This window comes from Lygodium microphyllum, chromosome 3 (assembly GCF_053477565.2).
Source record: "Lygodium microphyllum isolate KBCC chromosome 3, Lygodium_microphyllum_v1.1.10, whole genome shotgun sequence".
Taxonomy (NCBI): Eukaryota; Viridiplantae; Streptophyta; class Polypodiopsida; order Schizaeales; family Lygodiaceae; genus Lygodium; species Lygodium microphyllum.
This window is the reverse complement of record NC_141137.1, coordinates 19,116,917-19,133,745: the sequence shown is the minus strand read 5'-3', so window position 1 is coordinate 19,133,745 and position 16,829 is coordinate 19,116,917. Positions and strand designations below refer to the sequence as shown.

Here is a 16,829-nt window from a genome sequence, read left to right as displayed (position 1 = left end):
CATGTGGAAGGCAAGAAGAATGTGGTTGCAGATGCTTTCTCTGGCAAACCACAGGTGTCAGCTGTTTCAATTTCTTATATCATGAATTGGATGATATGAAAGAGCATGATGCTGATGATGAAGATTTCTCTGAAATCTATGAATAGTTGATCAATGGCCAACATCATGATTGTTGTGTTCAAGGAAGGCTTTATCATGATGCATGGAAGACTATGCATTACAAAATAGTTAAGGCCAAAAGTTTTATTGGAAAGTGAATAGTCTCCACTATAGTGGGGCATGTGGTTCTAGGAAGTTGATTGTCTGGAAGGAGTTGTAGCTTGCCCTTGTTGGACGGATCGACATTCTACTTCTACAGGAGTACAAGCTCACTCCGGCCCAGGCCCAACGGGTAGGGAAGATACTCGCGGGCAACTCACACACTTATTGGGAGCACGCCATCGGTACCATGGTAGGAGTGGGAGTGTTTGCACCTCTATTGGCCCGAGTCTCACGATGTGTGTACGATATCAAGGGACGATAGTGGCAGGGAGAGTTCTATGTATCAGATTGGATATTGGGGACTCGTGCTTGGGAGTCCCTAATGTCTATGCCCTTACTGAGGTTAGGGCATGCGACAGGTTTTGGGTGGAGATCACAGGACTCCCAGTGGTGGACTCCTGGATTGTTGTTGGAGACTTCAACAACTTGGAGCTTTATAGGACCAGCAGTGCAAAGGTAGAAAATACTAGAGCATGGTTGGGGAGGAGCATAAGGCATGGAAGATCTTTCTACTGGTAGTATGAGCACGATATGGTTGGAGAGACCCAGCCTTCCACAGGAGGGAGAGCTCGCTGGACATCTCTTGGGATTATAGACGGCTAGGTGGAGTTTGTTGGAGCGGTTGGACAAGTTCTATGTAGGAGAGTGGGGATACTCTTGTGGAGGCTAGGCTGGACAGTTGGCAGGCACCCACCATGTTGTCCGATCATTGTCTGGTTCTCATGACACTTGATTCCCCAGCATTTTCCCTAGACACACGATCTTGTCGGATCCCTAACGCGATCGATAAGAGAAAGGAGGTGAAGAGTTAGATCGAGCAAATTTGGACTAGGGAGTGGGCAAGAGGGACTAGGTCGTAGAGGAGGTTGCAGAGGTACTAGCCGCGCCAAGCAGTATCTACCAGGAGGTAGCTCTACAGGCCAGGCAACAATGCTAGGAGGAGGAGAGAACATTACGGCGGGACCTAGCAGCCACGTAGAGATTATTACAAGAGACACCAGGGGATCCCATCCTCCATGCACAGGAGGTGCGTGCACGAGCAGCCATTCCTGGCCTAGAGGACAGGCACTCGGAGTTCTCATTTCTCACCTCAAGAGGCTTCTGGGCGTGGAAGGGGGACACGATGTGCAGGGAGTTCTTTTAGGCACACTAGCTCCGCACCTTAGGAGAGCAGATACGTAGCCTTCGGGATCAGTATGGGAGGATTCGCTCTAGCTCAGATGAGGTGATGAAGATTGCCACTGACTATTATAGATGCCTTTTCCAGTAGGAGACAGCCTCAACCAGAGGACAACGTTGTAGACAGCCGTTATGGGATCACATCCCGTCCCTTGTCACAGAGGAGATGGGATGTTCCCTCCTAGCCCCATTCACAGAGAGGGAATTAGAGGCGGCTTTTCACACACAGGACAGGCAGTAAGCCCGAGAGAGGATGGCCTCTCTAAGTCCTTCTTTACTACCTACGCGAGGTGGTGAAGGACCTCCTAGTGATGGCCTTCCAGGAAGTTTTCACTTCAAGACAAATGCTAGGGAGTCTTTCCGCACACCTTATCAGTCTTCTTCCCAAAGGGGGAGACCGGTTGGAGCTTTCCCAATGGAGACCGATCACCTTATTGTAAATGGCCTATAAGGCAATAGAAAAGATGATTGGTAGGCGACTACGTCCCGTGCTTCCAGATATCATTCATGACACAGAGACATGCTTTGTCCAGGGTAGGAGCATCCTCGACAATGTATTCACCTTCTTTGAGGCGTTAGAGTGGGCTTAGCCCAATGGGCAGAGACTGGCCGTACTCTTCTTGGATTTTGAGAAAGCTTATGACAGGGTGGACTGGGATTTCCTAGAGAGCACCATGGTGAGATTGGGTCTCCCAGAGGCTTGGATTCGCGGGGACTCCACACTTTACAGATCGGCCACGAGCAGGGTTCTCATAGGCACTAGGCGAGGCAAGGAGTTTCGGCTGGAGACCTCGGTGCGACAGAGCTGCCCCGTGGCCCCTTACCTGTTCCTACTCTCACTTTCTTACTTTCTTAGGTCACCTGTGAGCGGATTACGCGGCCTCGGACTTTCAGTGTGAGAGGACACTGAGTTGCTAGACCCACAGTATGCAAATGATACAACACTCTACATAGAGGACGATGAGATGATTGTGGAGAGAGTGACGCTGGCTCTTTAGGTGTTTTGTTCTGCAGCGAGAGCGAAAATCAACTGCTGAAAGTCGGTTGGTTTTCTGACAGAACGAGACTTTGGCACGGAGTGGGGCGTCCACCTGGGATTTAGATGGGTGAGCAGAGGGCAGACCGTCCGTTACCTAGGGTTCCAGGTGGAACTTGACATCACTCTCGCCCAGTAGTTTCTTTGAGTCCTCGATTCTATCCGGAGGAAGCTGACCTACTGAAGCACGGCTCGCCTCTTACTACCAGGCTGAGCCCTGGTAGTTAACCAAGTTATCCTAGAGACGGCCTGGTACATCGCCTCGTCTTGGTGCTTCTCCTCATCCTACATAGTGTAGCTCCACCGCCTAGTGCAGAATTTCCTTTGGTCCGGGTTAGATGGCTCCAAGGATTGCAGGGCCAAGGTGGCATGGGCGACCATCATATGGCATTGGTCTCAAAGGGAGGGCTTGGGATCGTACACCCAGAGTATTAGAGTATGGCCCTCTTGGGCAAGCTAGTTGTGCGTGGCCTCACACGAGGAGGACAGACCTGGAAGGTCCTATTGCAGAAGGATCTTCAGGATTGTAGACCGAGGCTTGGCGATGAGTGGAGGCTGTCCCTGAGATGGATCTTCACGTTAGCCCAGATCCCCCCCCCCCCTAGATCACCTTTCCTACGCAGCTTGCTTCGCCTGTGGTAGGGACTTCGTAAGGCCCTAATCTAGAGCTTCGTAAGGCACTAGGAGGAGATAGACCATTAACCGGTGGTCTGGAACCCCCAGGTTAGAGATCGGGAAGGGGCATAGATTGGGAAGCGCCCCCACATCCAGTGGGCTGGATGGGAGGCCGGCTCGGCTCATACCATCAGGACATGGTGGGAGGTGTATAGGATGGTGGACGAGGCACTGTGGCGAGTATCAAGCTACTAGAGAGGAGTGGAGTTGAGGAGAAGGGAGATAGACGCAGCAATATTTGAGGAATGGCTTGGTCCCCCGATATGAGAGCTGATAGAGCCCGGGGAGGTATGGGCTGCTAGATTTTCACCAGTAGGCATCCCCCTACAGGTGGCAAGTAGAGTGGGTGGCACTCCACGGGGGACCTTCACCCTACAGGAGGGGGGGTGTCTGGCTCTTAATAGAGGACAGTAGGATGAGGAGATTCTGTCTCTTGATAGAGGACAGTAGGATGAAGGGATAGTTGTTTTTTCATGGAAGTGGATCTGGGGGATTGGTCTGATGGCGAAGATATGGCAGCTGGACCGTTATGTGTTCTGGACGGAGCTTAGGGAGTGGTGCCCATGGATCTGGGAGGGCATGGCACTTAATGAGCTGGAGTGGGATTCAAGAGAGTGGCGATGGCCGTCCATTGCGGTCGCTAAGAGGCCATTGAGATTCCTGGAGTACATTGCCAGGATTGGCAGACACGTATTGATGTAGGAGGATATGGATTAGGCACCGTCATGTAGTAGGCACTAGGCGGAGCACAACATCACGAAGCCTTTCCGACGGACCTTCTGGCGCCGCCTATGGGATAGCTAGAGGCCGAGGAGGGTATCGTATTTCTTATGGCTGGTGGCACATGGAGGCTTGGTAGTGGGAAGCTTGCTTGCCTAGATGTAGGAGGGAGGTTGTAAGCGCTGCACACAGCAACCTCTGGAAACCACAAAGCACTGCCTTTGGTTGTGTGAGGCGGCGCAACTCATGTGGAGAGGAGCATGTCGCATCCTTCTTCGTATAGCACCCACCCTTGGAATCCCATTGTAAATCAAAAATTTCTTCAATAAAGCTAAAGAAATACCAAAAGGGGCGCCAATTTTGGGGCCAATGGGGTGTGCATTGTCCAAGATTAGTAGGTAAATTTGTATTTTCAAATTTGCATTAATTGTTCGCTGCTGTAATGAAGTTGTAATTAGGGATTTACCACCCATCCACAGAAGGAAGGGTGGTTACACATATCTTGAATAATTGCTCTCAATTATGCATCAAACCTGGCCAATAAAAGAAATGCTATACCACCTTGATCGTGGTATCAATACCTCTATGTTGTGCGTACAGAGGAGCATGAATTTTAGTTATCATTCTAGACCTCAACTGCTTTGGGATGCACAATTGTCCATGCATAATCAGAAATCTCTTAGAACAAAGTGCTTACGCCTCTGGCCATTGGAAAACTCATCTCATAAACATTAGCAAAGTTCTAATCAGCAGCATATTGTTCGTCATGGCATCTAGCTTAGCATGATAAACCATGTTGATGGCTGAAATTTGAGAACAAAACCAGGTTATGTGATAATGGATCAGCCACAACATTCTTTTTATCATCAATATGCACAATTTGAGAACAAAACATACAGAGAAAGCGTACCCATCTTATGTGTCTTAAAAAGTATCTCAAAATTGGATGGTTTGTCTACATTGTAAAATCATTTCCTAAGAAGTAATGTTTCCATGTAGACATTGCATGATCTACAGCCAAGAGCTCTTTCTCATAGACTTGTAATTCTCTCTCTGCACCATGGAGAGATGGCTCTCATAGGCCACAACTCCGCCATCTTGCATTAAAATAGCCCCAATGTTGTTTCCACATGCATCACATTGAACCACAAATAACCTCCTTAGATTGGCCAATAGAAGCATAGGATCTAAAGTCATATTTTCCTTTAACTTCTCAAATGCTGAAATATCGACTGTTGTCTATCTAAATGGCATATTTTTCTTTTGCAAAGGATGCAATTTTAGCAAACCTAGTACATACTTCTTGTAAGAAATAACATAAACCCAAGAAGTTGCAGATCTCATGTACATTCTTTAAAGGGGGCCATGAGCGTATTTCCTCAACCTTTACATGGTCCATACAAATACCATTAGCTGATAGAATATGCCTTAAAAGGTGGATTTTATGCAAAAAGAATTCACTTTTCTTGTAATTAATGACCAAGCTATGCATTGAACACAATGTCTAAGTGCTTTCTATGCTCTGCATCTTTCTTTGAATAGATAATCATTTCATCGAAGAAGTGGTCACAAATCCTCTGTGGCCGGAAGATGCAATGCGTCATCGGATTGAAAGTAGCTAGAGCATTTGTAGGTTCAAAAGGCATGACAAGAAAGTCATGTAACCCAAAAGATGTCTTGAAACTTGTCTTAGGCACATCCTTGAATCTAATCTGTACTTGATGATACCCATTTTTCAAATCTATACGGTTGGCTATCCCTTGCAATCTATCCATGACATCATCGATTCGAGAGATCAAAAACCGGTTTTTAATTGTGATTTTGTTCAAGGCATAATACTCAATGCACATATGCTATGAATCCTCTTCTTTTTGCACCAAAAGTACTTGAGAACAAAAAGGGGATAAGTTGGGCTTAATCAGATCTTTTTTTTTTCGTGAAGATAGTTGAATTAAGTAGTAAATATTTACATGAGACCATCATGTCAACATTCTCTCTCTATCTCTTACATTCTATTACATCAAACCATCAGGTCAGCATACTCAATCTCTCTCACACAGTCTCTGTAGAAATTTACAAGATGTGAGTAAGCTCTCAGAACGACCCATTACATAACCAATTCTAATAAATCAGACAGAAAGAGTAGCTGGACTAGAGCGAACAATCGCTAGCCAGGGAGCAACAATGTCCAGAAGGACCAGGTCAGCTGACATCATAGAAGTGATTTTCCATAACACCAATCCACGCACACAGGCCACGTGCCCATGGATGCCCGATGCTGAATTAAAAATAAAGGCATTACGAGTACGCCATATGTGTCCCAAGACTGTCCATCTAAAAAAATGGAATAGACAGGAACAATCTGAAGACAAAGAGGGCATAGAGGACATATTTCCCATAATCCATGAATGAACTAGTATGCGGTGCTGGGTCAGCGAGAACCACACACGGGAAATGAAATTACAAATGTGTGGCGCAATAGAGCAAGAGACAAAGATGTGAATGAGCCCTTTTTATTATAGCTCATTCACCTAACTAATAATCTCCTCTTACTGGGCTGCACAGACACTGTAGGGTGGCTTTTTCTGCACCAAAAGCATTGGAGAAGAAAAAGGGGATAAGTTAGGCTGAATTAGCCCTTTTTCTAATAGCTTATTCACCCAACTCGTAATCTCCTCTTGCTAAGCTGCGCTAAGTCTATAGGGTGGCTTATTAGGTGGGCCACTCCTAGGGATAAGATCTATGCCATGATCTTCGGGCCTATTCGGTAGTAGTTGCCTTGGAAGTGATTGAGAGAAGCAATCAACATGAAATTTCAGAAATGACATGGAATCCTTTTCTATGTAGACAAATTCTGAACCATAGTTGCATTTGTACTACGTACAGAATGGTTTGTTGGAGTGCTTCTTTTTGCAGATTTCTTCCCTTACATGGGCTTACTGTTCATACCGTACCATAGTGTACGTGTCCCTACCAATTCGTACAAAAAAATAGACTACTTTTTTACCATGAAGATTGGACCATATAATATCTTCCAACTTCTAAGCCTTATGTTTATTATCATAATTTCAAGCTTCTGTCATAATTTCTCTTCCAACTTTCAAGATGAATATGCAATTCCAAGACTCTCTCTCTCCCTCTTTGTCTTTCTTTTCCCCCTTTTCCCCCAAACTCCCAAGCCTCTCTCTCACATACATGCACACAACAATGAAGAGCCTCTATGTCCATCAACCCTACACTTTGGTTTTTTGTATGATGTATGATGTATACACTCCATGCTTTGATGCATAAGAAGGATTCGTGCTTCCAAGAGAGTGGGGAGAAATTGAATATAAAGTTGTTTAATGTTGAGCAAAGGGTAGATCTGAAAATCACCCTGAAAAGAGACCAAAATAGCAAAGAAAGGGTTGAAAATCATTGGCACAACATAGAGGGTCACATTGCAAAGGGCTGTCTCAATAGGCAGCAAACTGAATAGTCAAAAAATCAGGGAGATCGTAAGGGAAGAAGCCCAAAACATCGGTTGAATTGATGCGCGATGTTGTCAGTCATCAGCCCAATGATGATATTACTAAGTTATGTAGAGCATGGAAAAAAATCAGAGATCAGCATGCATTGATATTCTTTGATAATGATGCATTAGCCAATTTCATCTCTATAGACATGATTACTCGTCTAGGCATGAAAGAGGATGAGATGGGATCTATTGGGGAAGTTTGAATGGTATGTAAGGGCCATGTAGAGCTTGTTGCACCACTCATTGGAAAGCTTCGGTTGCACATTTAGGGATATATGGATAACGAAGAGTTTTTTATTAGTTTGTAGTGTGTTGCGCATGTTGCACATTAGGTTTTCCCTTGTTACCCTTGTATATTCATCTTATTCAGTATTATTGTTGTTTTAACTCTAAACATGTGCTCTATCATCTATAGTCCAAAATAACCAATGCAATTTTTTGTTTCATACTAATAATGTACCATACCTTATAAAATCGTAAGGTATCAATTAGTACCGTATTTTACTGTAGCATATCGCATTGTAGCTTTCGTACTTGAGAATCTTGTTCCCAACATTCGAACTATCATCCTTATCCTTAGTAAAAAGCAAGTATATTGAAAGATGATTTTTCATTACTTTAGAAATGACAGTTGCAGATACAAGAAGGATAGATTCCCCTTTCAACTTTACATGAAGTGTGAGTCTTTTCCTTATGCTAAATGGTGATCTCTTTTGTACATTAATCAATTAGTACATGCATATGGTGACTCCATGGCATAGCAAGCAACACATCACAACCCTCAAGTGGAGCAATACAGAACTCTTTGCAATCCACATATCCTTGAATGTGCAACCAAAGCTTTCCAATGAGCGGTGTGACAAGCTTTGCATGATCTTTTTTATGCCATTTGAACTTCCCCCATGGATCACATCTCATCCTCTTTGATGCCTTGATGAGCTGCCATATCTACAAAGATGAAGTTGGCTCGTCCACCATTATCAAAGTATCTCTATGTATGCTGATGCTTGATTTTTCCCTATGCTCTTCATAACTCGGGAGCATTATCATTGGGCTGATCACTAACAACATCGGGCACCAATCCCATTGATGTTTTGGGCTTTGTTTCCTTTTGATTTCCTTGATTTTTTTATTTTCAAGCTTACTGCCTATTGGGATAGTCCTTTACAATGTGACCCTTCTATTTAGAAATGAAACATTTATTTATAGCCATCAATTCCCTATGTTGTGCCAATGATTTCCAACCCTTTCTTTGCTCTTCTGGCCTCATTTGAGACTGGTTTTCAGATCTGTCCCTTTTCTCAACCTTAAACAACTTTTTATTCAGCTTCTCCCCACTCTCTGGGAAGCGGAATCCTTCCCATGCAACAAAACATTGGCTATAGCAGCAGCTTGTTAGAGTTGAGACATGCTAGATACGATGGATTTTATGCAAAAACCCCTAATTCCTATGGGTAGTCCACATACATATTTTCCTACTTGTTCATGAAGGGCTATCTGACAATAAGAAGTGATGGGCAACGATGCATCCCAAAACTGATTTGATGCAAATATTTACTTGAATTGTACCGATGCTGATGGTTCTCTACCTTGCATCAAAAGTGTGGACCACCACTGCAATGTATTCCTCTTCAAGAAAGTGATTGCCTTTCGAATCGTAGAGGATTCGGTGAAGTTTCCCCCTGAATAGGTTGCATCAAATTGCTCAATGAAATTCAAAGCTTTCAGCCTATCTTGTGTACTATTGAAGGATTCAAATTTCATTACTTTTTCACCCTCATCATAGTCTTTTGTTGCCCCTTTGGGAGTCAAGTTGTCATACAGCCTTTGCTGTATTTACATTGTGATGAAACCCAAATGAAGCATTTGCATGAACATCACTCATTCTTGGAGCCCCATAAGCATTCAGGGTATAGATACATTACCGAACATGCCACTTTATGCCTTGGGTATCAAACCAATGTTGCCATACGTAGGATTATGTACATTTTCAGCCATACCCAAATACATTGGGCCTTGCACACCATATAATGGCTGCTATATACCATATGGAGTTGTGCCATACATTTCCGTATGCGGTCCTTGTTCAACGATTGCATGAAAAATCGTGCTACCACCAAAGTATCCTAGTTGCCCCATCATTGTATATATGCCCGGTTGGCCAAAATCCATTGGATTGGCACTTTCATAATAGCCTTGCATATACATATCTTGCCCTGTAGGAATCGACACTTTTCCTTCATTGGCTTCTTTGGTTGCTTCACGTGAAGAATTTGATAGTACCTTCAGTGTATCTTGTTGTCGTTCTTGTCCTTGCTATCCTTCTTTGGAGCACTTAAAAATCAAACAACTTGAGGATCCTTTGAGAATTCAGAAAAGAGATTTGCTATTGTCTTCCTCTTCTTGTTGGTTATCAACCTCATTTTGCCTTGAAGGCCCTTCATCTAGCCCAACAACATTTTCAGCTTGTTGTTCATCATGTGAGCCTTGTCCAAGGTCAGCGGGCAATATATTTTCTTCTTCTCCATGTGAATGTTCATACTGAGAGGCATCATCACTGCTTGATTCCATTGCACTATATCAGTCTCCTCCCGAAAGGGGGAGACCGGCTAGAGCTATCCCAGTGGAGACCGATCACATTGTTGTCAATAGCCTATAAGACACTGGCTAAGATGATTAATAGGCGACTCCGCTAGACATCATTCATGACATACAGATAGGTTTTGCCTAGGATAGGAGCATCCTTGACAATGTCTTCACCTTCTTTGAGGCGACTGAGTGGGCCCACCACACTGGTCAGGGATTGGTTGTACTTCTCCTGGACTTTGAGAAAGCCTACGACAGGGTTGACTGGGACTTCTTGGAGGGCACCATGGTGTGGTTGGGTCTCCCCCAGGCATGGATCCGCGGGGTCTCTGCACTTTATAGATCGGCCACCAGTAGGGTTCTCAGAGGTGGCAGGAGGGGAGAGGAGTTTTGGCTGGAGAGATCGGTCCGTCAGGGTTGCCCTTTGGCCCCGTACTTGTTCCTACTTTTTGCAGAGGCAATGTCCTACTTCCTCCCGTCACGTGTGAGCGGGCTATGTAGCCTTCGACTTGCGGTGAGGGAGGAGACGGAGCTGTCAGATTCAGAGTATACCGATGATACCGCACTATATATAGAGGACGATGAGTTGATGCTGGAGAGAGTGAGACTAGCTCTGGAGGTGTTTTGCACTGCACTGGGAGCGAAAATCAACTAGCAAAAGTCGGTTGGTTTTCTTACGGACCCAAACTTTAGCACGGAGTGGGGCATCCACTTGGGATTGAGATGGGTGTGCAGAGCGTAGACCGTCCGATACCTGGGGTTTTAGGTGGGACTCAACATCACTCTTGCCCAGCAGTTTCTTCTTGTACTCGACTCTATTAGGTGGAAGTTGACCTATTGGAGTACTACCCATCTTTCCTTAGCAGGCCAAGCCTTGGTGGTCAACTAGGTCCTCCTAGGGACGGCATGGTACATCGCGTTGTGCTAGTGTTTCTCCTGGTCTTGTGTAGCTCCGCTTCGCCACAATTAATTCTGAAAATTAATTTCAGCCCTTTTGACCCTGCCCAAAATTAAATGTGTGTATCCATAAATAAATTGGCTTGGGTATTTGCAACCTGGAGTGGTCCACAACTTCTGTTGACCCTCAGACTTGCATTAATGAACTAATTAAAACCTAGTTTCTAGTGTCACGATGGACACTCAATGGCCAAACAACTATCGTAGGGTCAAAACTGACACCAATTGACAACCAAAGACTAGCTAGCATAACCTATCACAACTTTTGCCTTGGACACCTACTGTATCCTCTAGGTCCTTGGTATGCTATCATGAAATAACTGACATTTCTTCTCACTAAACAACCTCTTTCATTTGATAAATAGTTGGTGCATATTGTCTCTTGTGCGATGGTGGATTTCAAATGTTTGCTCAATTAGGCATGCCCTGTACGAGTGGAAGTTGAGAATTGCCTAGCTGTTTACTGGGCCCTTCTCAGGGATGTTTGCTGAAGTAGGCATGCCCTGTATGGGTGGAAGTGGAGTATTGCTTGGTTGTTCACTGGGCTCTTCTCAGGGATATTATGGCTGTAGTAGGTCATGTGTTGGTGCCCCCCCCCCCCAGTTTGAAGGCAGGCAAGTACCTTGTTGGACCAGCCCATGGATAAGAATCAAAATATGCCCCTTCGTTCTACCAACCATCAGATTATTCAGCCTAGCCAGTCTAAAGCAAGCAGCTCCTTGTTCTAACTTGGAGAGACAGGGATGGATGGAAGACCCATGCAATAAAGAAAAAGTGAAGAAGACTCCCATGCGCATAGTCCTTGCTCGTTTTTCTTTATTGCAGGACCTGCTCTACACTTATTCACATTGCTGAGACAAATCTTTTGATGAGACTATTGCTCGATTTGCTGCTACTACCAAGGATACACAGCCCCTCAAAGAGCAACAGCAACAAGAGTGTGCTTGTGAGCCTCCAAACCAGTTGTCTTTTTGATGTTGCTGGTCAATTCATCACTCCATGTGATCGCAAGTATCCATGTTCTACATCCCACCGTGTAGATGGATCTTCCTCCTTATGGGCTCAACATGAGAGGCTCAATCCCTTTGCGGTGCTGGGTGAATTCTTTGAAGATGGTGTCTAGGAGACATTGACAGCAAAGACCCATGCCCATGTGGCAAAATCATTTCAAAACTCTTGATCCTTTGCGTCGGGGGTGCCTCTTGCACTCTTGTTCTTTTGGATTTGTTGAAGCCATTGTATCTAGTTCATGAAAGGAGGGCTGGAAATTGTAATACTATGGCACACAATTGTGTTTCCTAATGGAGCCAAGCGTCGGGTAATCAAATCTCTATACAGGGTTGTCTCTCATGAAACATTCTCCGTGCTCTTTGACTATCCCGTCCCAAAAATAGTTGGTATATTTTGTTTGAACTTTTGATCGGTAGTGTGGCTTCTTTCTTTACACGAGGCATCTGATGAGGGTTATAGAGAGAGTTTACCCATCCAAGTCCACTTCAGAAAACACTCTGATGGATAGTCCTGAAAAGTAGGGCGTGGCAAGCCTTTGCGATGGGTGTCGTGAAGCAGGATCTTTGGTCCTCGCATTTTCCATCAGCATTAGGATTTACCTTTTACTCACCTCAATATGTGGACTCCTGGTCTCCACTAATTGCCTTTATGCCATGCATGAAGACTTTTTTTAACCAGAAATTTTGGAGATGTGAGTGTTACAGCACTATGTATTATTTGACCATTTTCCTTTGCAGCTTGACATGGTTAGCCAACCGATGGATGCTTTTGCCTGTCTCTTGGATAGGCTGCCCTTGAGATTCAACTCTTCCTTTTTAAGTCATGCAGTTTTCAAGGGCTACATGACCGAGCTGTTGGAAAGGTTTTCATGTGATCTTTCACTACAAGGATTAGATTGCTTAGCTAGATTGATTTCAAATTTGCAGAAGGTATCAAGACACTATGGCATCCATCATGCTTCGCTTAATAGGTAGCGTTTGCATGCTATGGAAGACATCTTGGCCTCGCTCTGTTTGCTGTTGTTTAACCTGCTGCACGATGATTTTTTGATCTTATTGGTAGCTCAATTGGGTGAACTTATTCAAGGCTTTCAATTGCAATCTTACCAACAAGCTAAGCTAAGGAATCTCACTCACAATGTTCAAGATAGTTCTTGCTAGATTCACAAAATCTTTAAGGCCTTGCATGCATCCTCAACGCAAGAAAATATAGTGAGATTGCAAGATGTGGAAGGTGACATGGTCATAGATCCGAGATTAATTGTTATTATATGTAGGGAATACTTTACAAGACTTTTGGGTTTGCGTTAAATATCTTCTTCGTAGGTTGCACAAGCTTGTGTGCCCGTTTTTTCCTTGGTTAGAAATCAAGTTTCCCGTGACATGTAAGACTTCTTGGAAGGTGATTTCCATATGAGGCCTTCATTTGCACACGATCCATGTGGAGAGGGACACAAAGAAGTCCAACTCCCACTATTGGACATGCAAGTATTGTGAGAAGTGCTATATACAATTGGTGCAACTCAGCTTCTCCAATATCTTTCCAGAAGGAGGAGGAAGTGGCTTATCGGCACTAACTTCTATTCCTACTAACAAGGAAGTATCGAATGTGTATCTTCAACCAATGCAGGAGAGGCCTCTACCATTGGAGGTAAGGGCTTCACATCCGCATCCAGCTCTGGTAAAAGACAAAGAGTGGAGGCTCATGCGATGTCAGAGAGACAATCCTCTCTCTCTCAAGCTGTTGGTAATGTGTGTGGATTGATTGCCTTTCTTAGAGAAAGGCAATGCCTTGCGGACATTGAAATTGCATGCACGGTGATTGAGTGCAATCTTGCATTTAATGTCCCGAAGCAAGAGCAATGGAAGAGGATGGTAAAAGCCATTGCCAATGTGGGTCCATGTGAAGGATGGACCGGTGTGATGAGGATGAAAAAATATTGATGAAGAGGAGAGGATTGATAGAGCCCTTGATCCTATTCGGGCAGCATGGATAAATTATGGTTGCTACATTCTCACCAACAGATGGAGTGATCATAAGAAGCATGGCATCATCAACATACTCATGTCATGTCCACTCAGCACTTACTTTTTACTGGCTGTAGATAGTGGCAGGAGGGGGAGGAAAATGACAGACGCATTCATCTACCGCCACATTCCAGAAGCTATCATCGAGGTATATGTTTCTCATTGCCTTTTAAATTTGTTTTACTTTCTTTCATTATTATAATTGATTTATGTATAACTATCTATCTCCCTATTCTAATTTCTATTTTTTCTCTAATATCTATCTCGATTCTCTCTTTCACCGCGAGCCCCAACCCCATCTCTTTTTATTCTTGAATCTTGAAAGTTGAAACTTGAAAGGCTCAACTCTCGAGTCTCTCTTTCTCTCTCTAACGTCCAAGTATTCTCAGTGTACTTGTAATTTATAAATTGTGGTTATAGGTGGGCCCCTTAAATATGGTGCAAGTTGTTACTGACAATCCATCCAATTGTCAGCATATGGGTCGTTTGCTTGAGGTCAAGTTTCCCACGATTGTTTGGACTCTATGTGCAAGTCATTGTTTGAAGTTTCTCGTAGAGGACATTGGGAAGCTCAAGTGGGTGAAGAGGGTGGTCTGTAAAGTTACATCAATTGTCACCTTCTTCACGGTAAAGGTAAAGGTGCTTGGGATGTATTATGAGTATAGCATACTGGAGTTAAAGAAGCCTTCATCAAGTCAATTTGCTTACATGTGGTTATTGGTGGAGCGCCTTTATGAGGTGCAGTCTCCCTCGTGCCAGACAGTGGTGTCTACTCTATAGAATGAGTGGGATGAGCGTGAGACAGAGGAGTCCATAGCCATGCAACGCTTGTGCCTGAATGAGGAGTTTTGTTAAAAAATCAGTGCCGTTGTTATTGTCGTGACTCTCTCATATAGGGTGTTATGTATGAGTGATTGCGAGGGGTCCACCATGGCCCTTCTTGTTTACTTCTTTAGAGTGGCATTGGTTGAGGTATGTTCTTGTACAGTGATCACAGAGACACAACGTGCTCATGTTTTAGAGATAGTACAGAGGAGATGGGTATGGATGGATAAGCCCATCCATGGTTTTGCCACATTGGTACATTAGGCCTATAAGTCACCGGTGATCATGGATGATAGAGAGTTCTGTTTAGATGAGCTTGCGTATTTGACTCGTGTGGTTCCTCTGGATGACCATAATGTAGTGCTAGAGGAGCTAGGATGGCTTAGCACACAACAATTAGAGCAGCTAGTCTATTGTTGCACTTACGCATGATGAGGGCTATGATGAGCATGGGTAGTTGGAGAAAGGTAAAGTTTAAACACTTAACCATAAAATTTAAAATTTGTTGTTTTAAACTTTGAACTTTGAAGTTTATACTTTACAATTTAGACTTTAGCATTTACAATCTTACGTGCATTGTGTAGATGAATGTTGATATATTCAAGTTGACGGGCGACACTCTTTCGAGTGTATATCGGGAGATGGATAAGGAGGAGATGATTTTTGTAGAGCTCTATAGAGAGATTATAGTAGCAAATACTCGTGACACTCGTAGTCAGCGTGTTGGTGGGCGAGGAGTTCGAGTAGGTGGTAGCAGGGGCATGGTTATTCGACACCCTCCAACATCGAGGAGGGGTGGTTCGAGTGGCTTACAAACATATGTAAGGCGGGGCTCAAGTAGCTCACATCTTCTGTCTCATGATGATATTTCCCCCTTGCCTACATAGCTACCATCTAGGGAGCCATCATTTGATAATGATGGTAACCTCATCAGTGAAGATGAGTATGAGTGTGTCTCATCATTCAGTGCCCAGGAGTGATCTACAGACTTTCTTGATGAGCACTTAGATGGTTCTAATGACGATGATGATGATAATGATAACGATAGTGATGTCTTATCATAGATTCATAGTTCTTTCTTTTTTGTATCTTCTATCATTGTATCCACATGCATGATGCCGCTATGATACACTAGAGTCTAGACAATAGTCAGTAGTTATATCGTATGTTTTGCGCAGCCCATGTGACCACGATGGTCACCCTCATGTATTCATCTTATTTTGCAATGAAATGGCTATTTCCACTTTAACATGTTTTCTATCATTTAATGATTTATGGTTTTTTTAAAAATCATGTGATTTTTTTTTTGTACTAATATCGTAATGTACCTTTCAAAATCATAAGGTACTATTTAGTACCGTATTTTATCATATCCTACTGTACCTTTCATATTTGACAACTATGTCACCAATGAAATCTTTGGCACCTACGTATCTCTTTTGGTAAAACTCTTGGCCACCATGTGCCAACAGATTTGGGAATCAAGCAACACCTAGTGGAGACCGATTTCATTGATGGGCTCCATGTATAAGATCTTGTTCATCTTTGCTAATATGGGTTTATTAAGGGCATAAATATTCTTCATAATATCCTCAATGCACGGATGGCCGTAGACTATATGTAGCACACGCAGCAGGAGGTGGTTTTGGTGCAAACACACTTGGAAAATGCCTTGGACTTCTTCGAATGGTCTTTTGTTGCAGATCTCATGGAAGCTTTGGGTTTTGGACCTTGCTTGCCAAGGTTTATATACACCATCAATATGGGTGCCATCTCCGATGTCATGCTAAATGGTGGAGTCACAAAGTCCTTTTCCCTTCCTCTCAACCCACTCTTGTTTGCACTTGCTACTCACCCTTATCGCATCTTGTGGATATGGGGTAGTTAGTTGGTCTTTCTCTACCTTTGCAGTGACAGTTTGTTGGCAAGGCGTTGGCTGATGATACTTTCATGATTTTAAAAGCTGATGGTTCTAGCCTTGGATGTATGGGAGTTATTTGGGCATGTGTGATATGAGAATCAATGCCACAATCCT

The 16,829-nt window shown here is 43.8% G+C and overlaps 1 protein-coding gene across 4 annotated transcripts in view; it reads left to right on the top strand.

Annotated features, from left to right (window-relative positions):
• The window catches only part of RNEE/G (RNAse E/G-like protein), a 209,779-nt gene that overhangs the window by 169,736 nt on the left and 23,214 nt on the right, over positions 1 to 16,829 (top strand). The gene's annotated exons all lie outside the window — the stretch shown is intronic.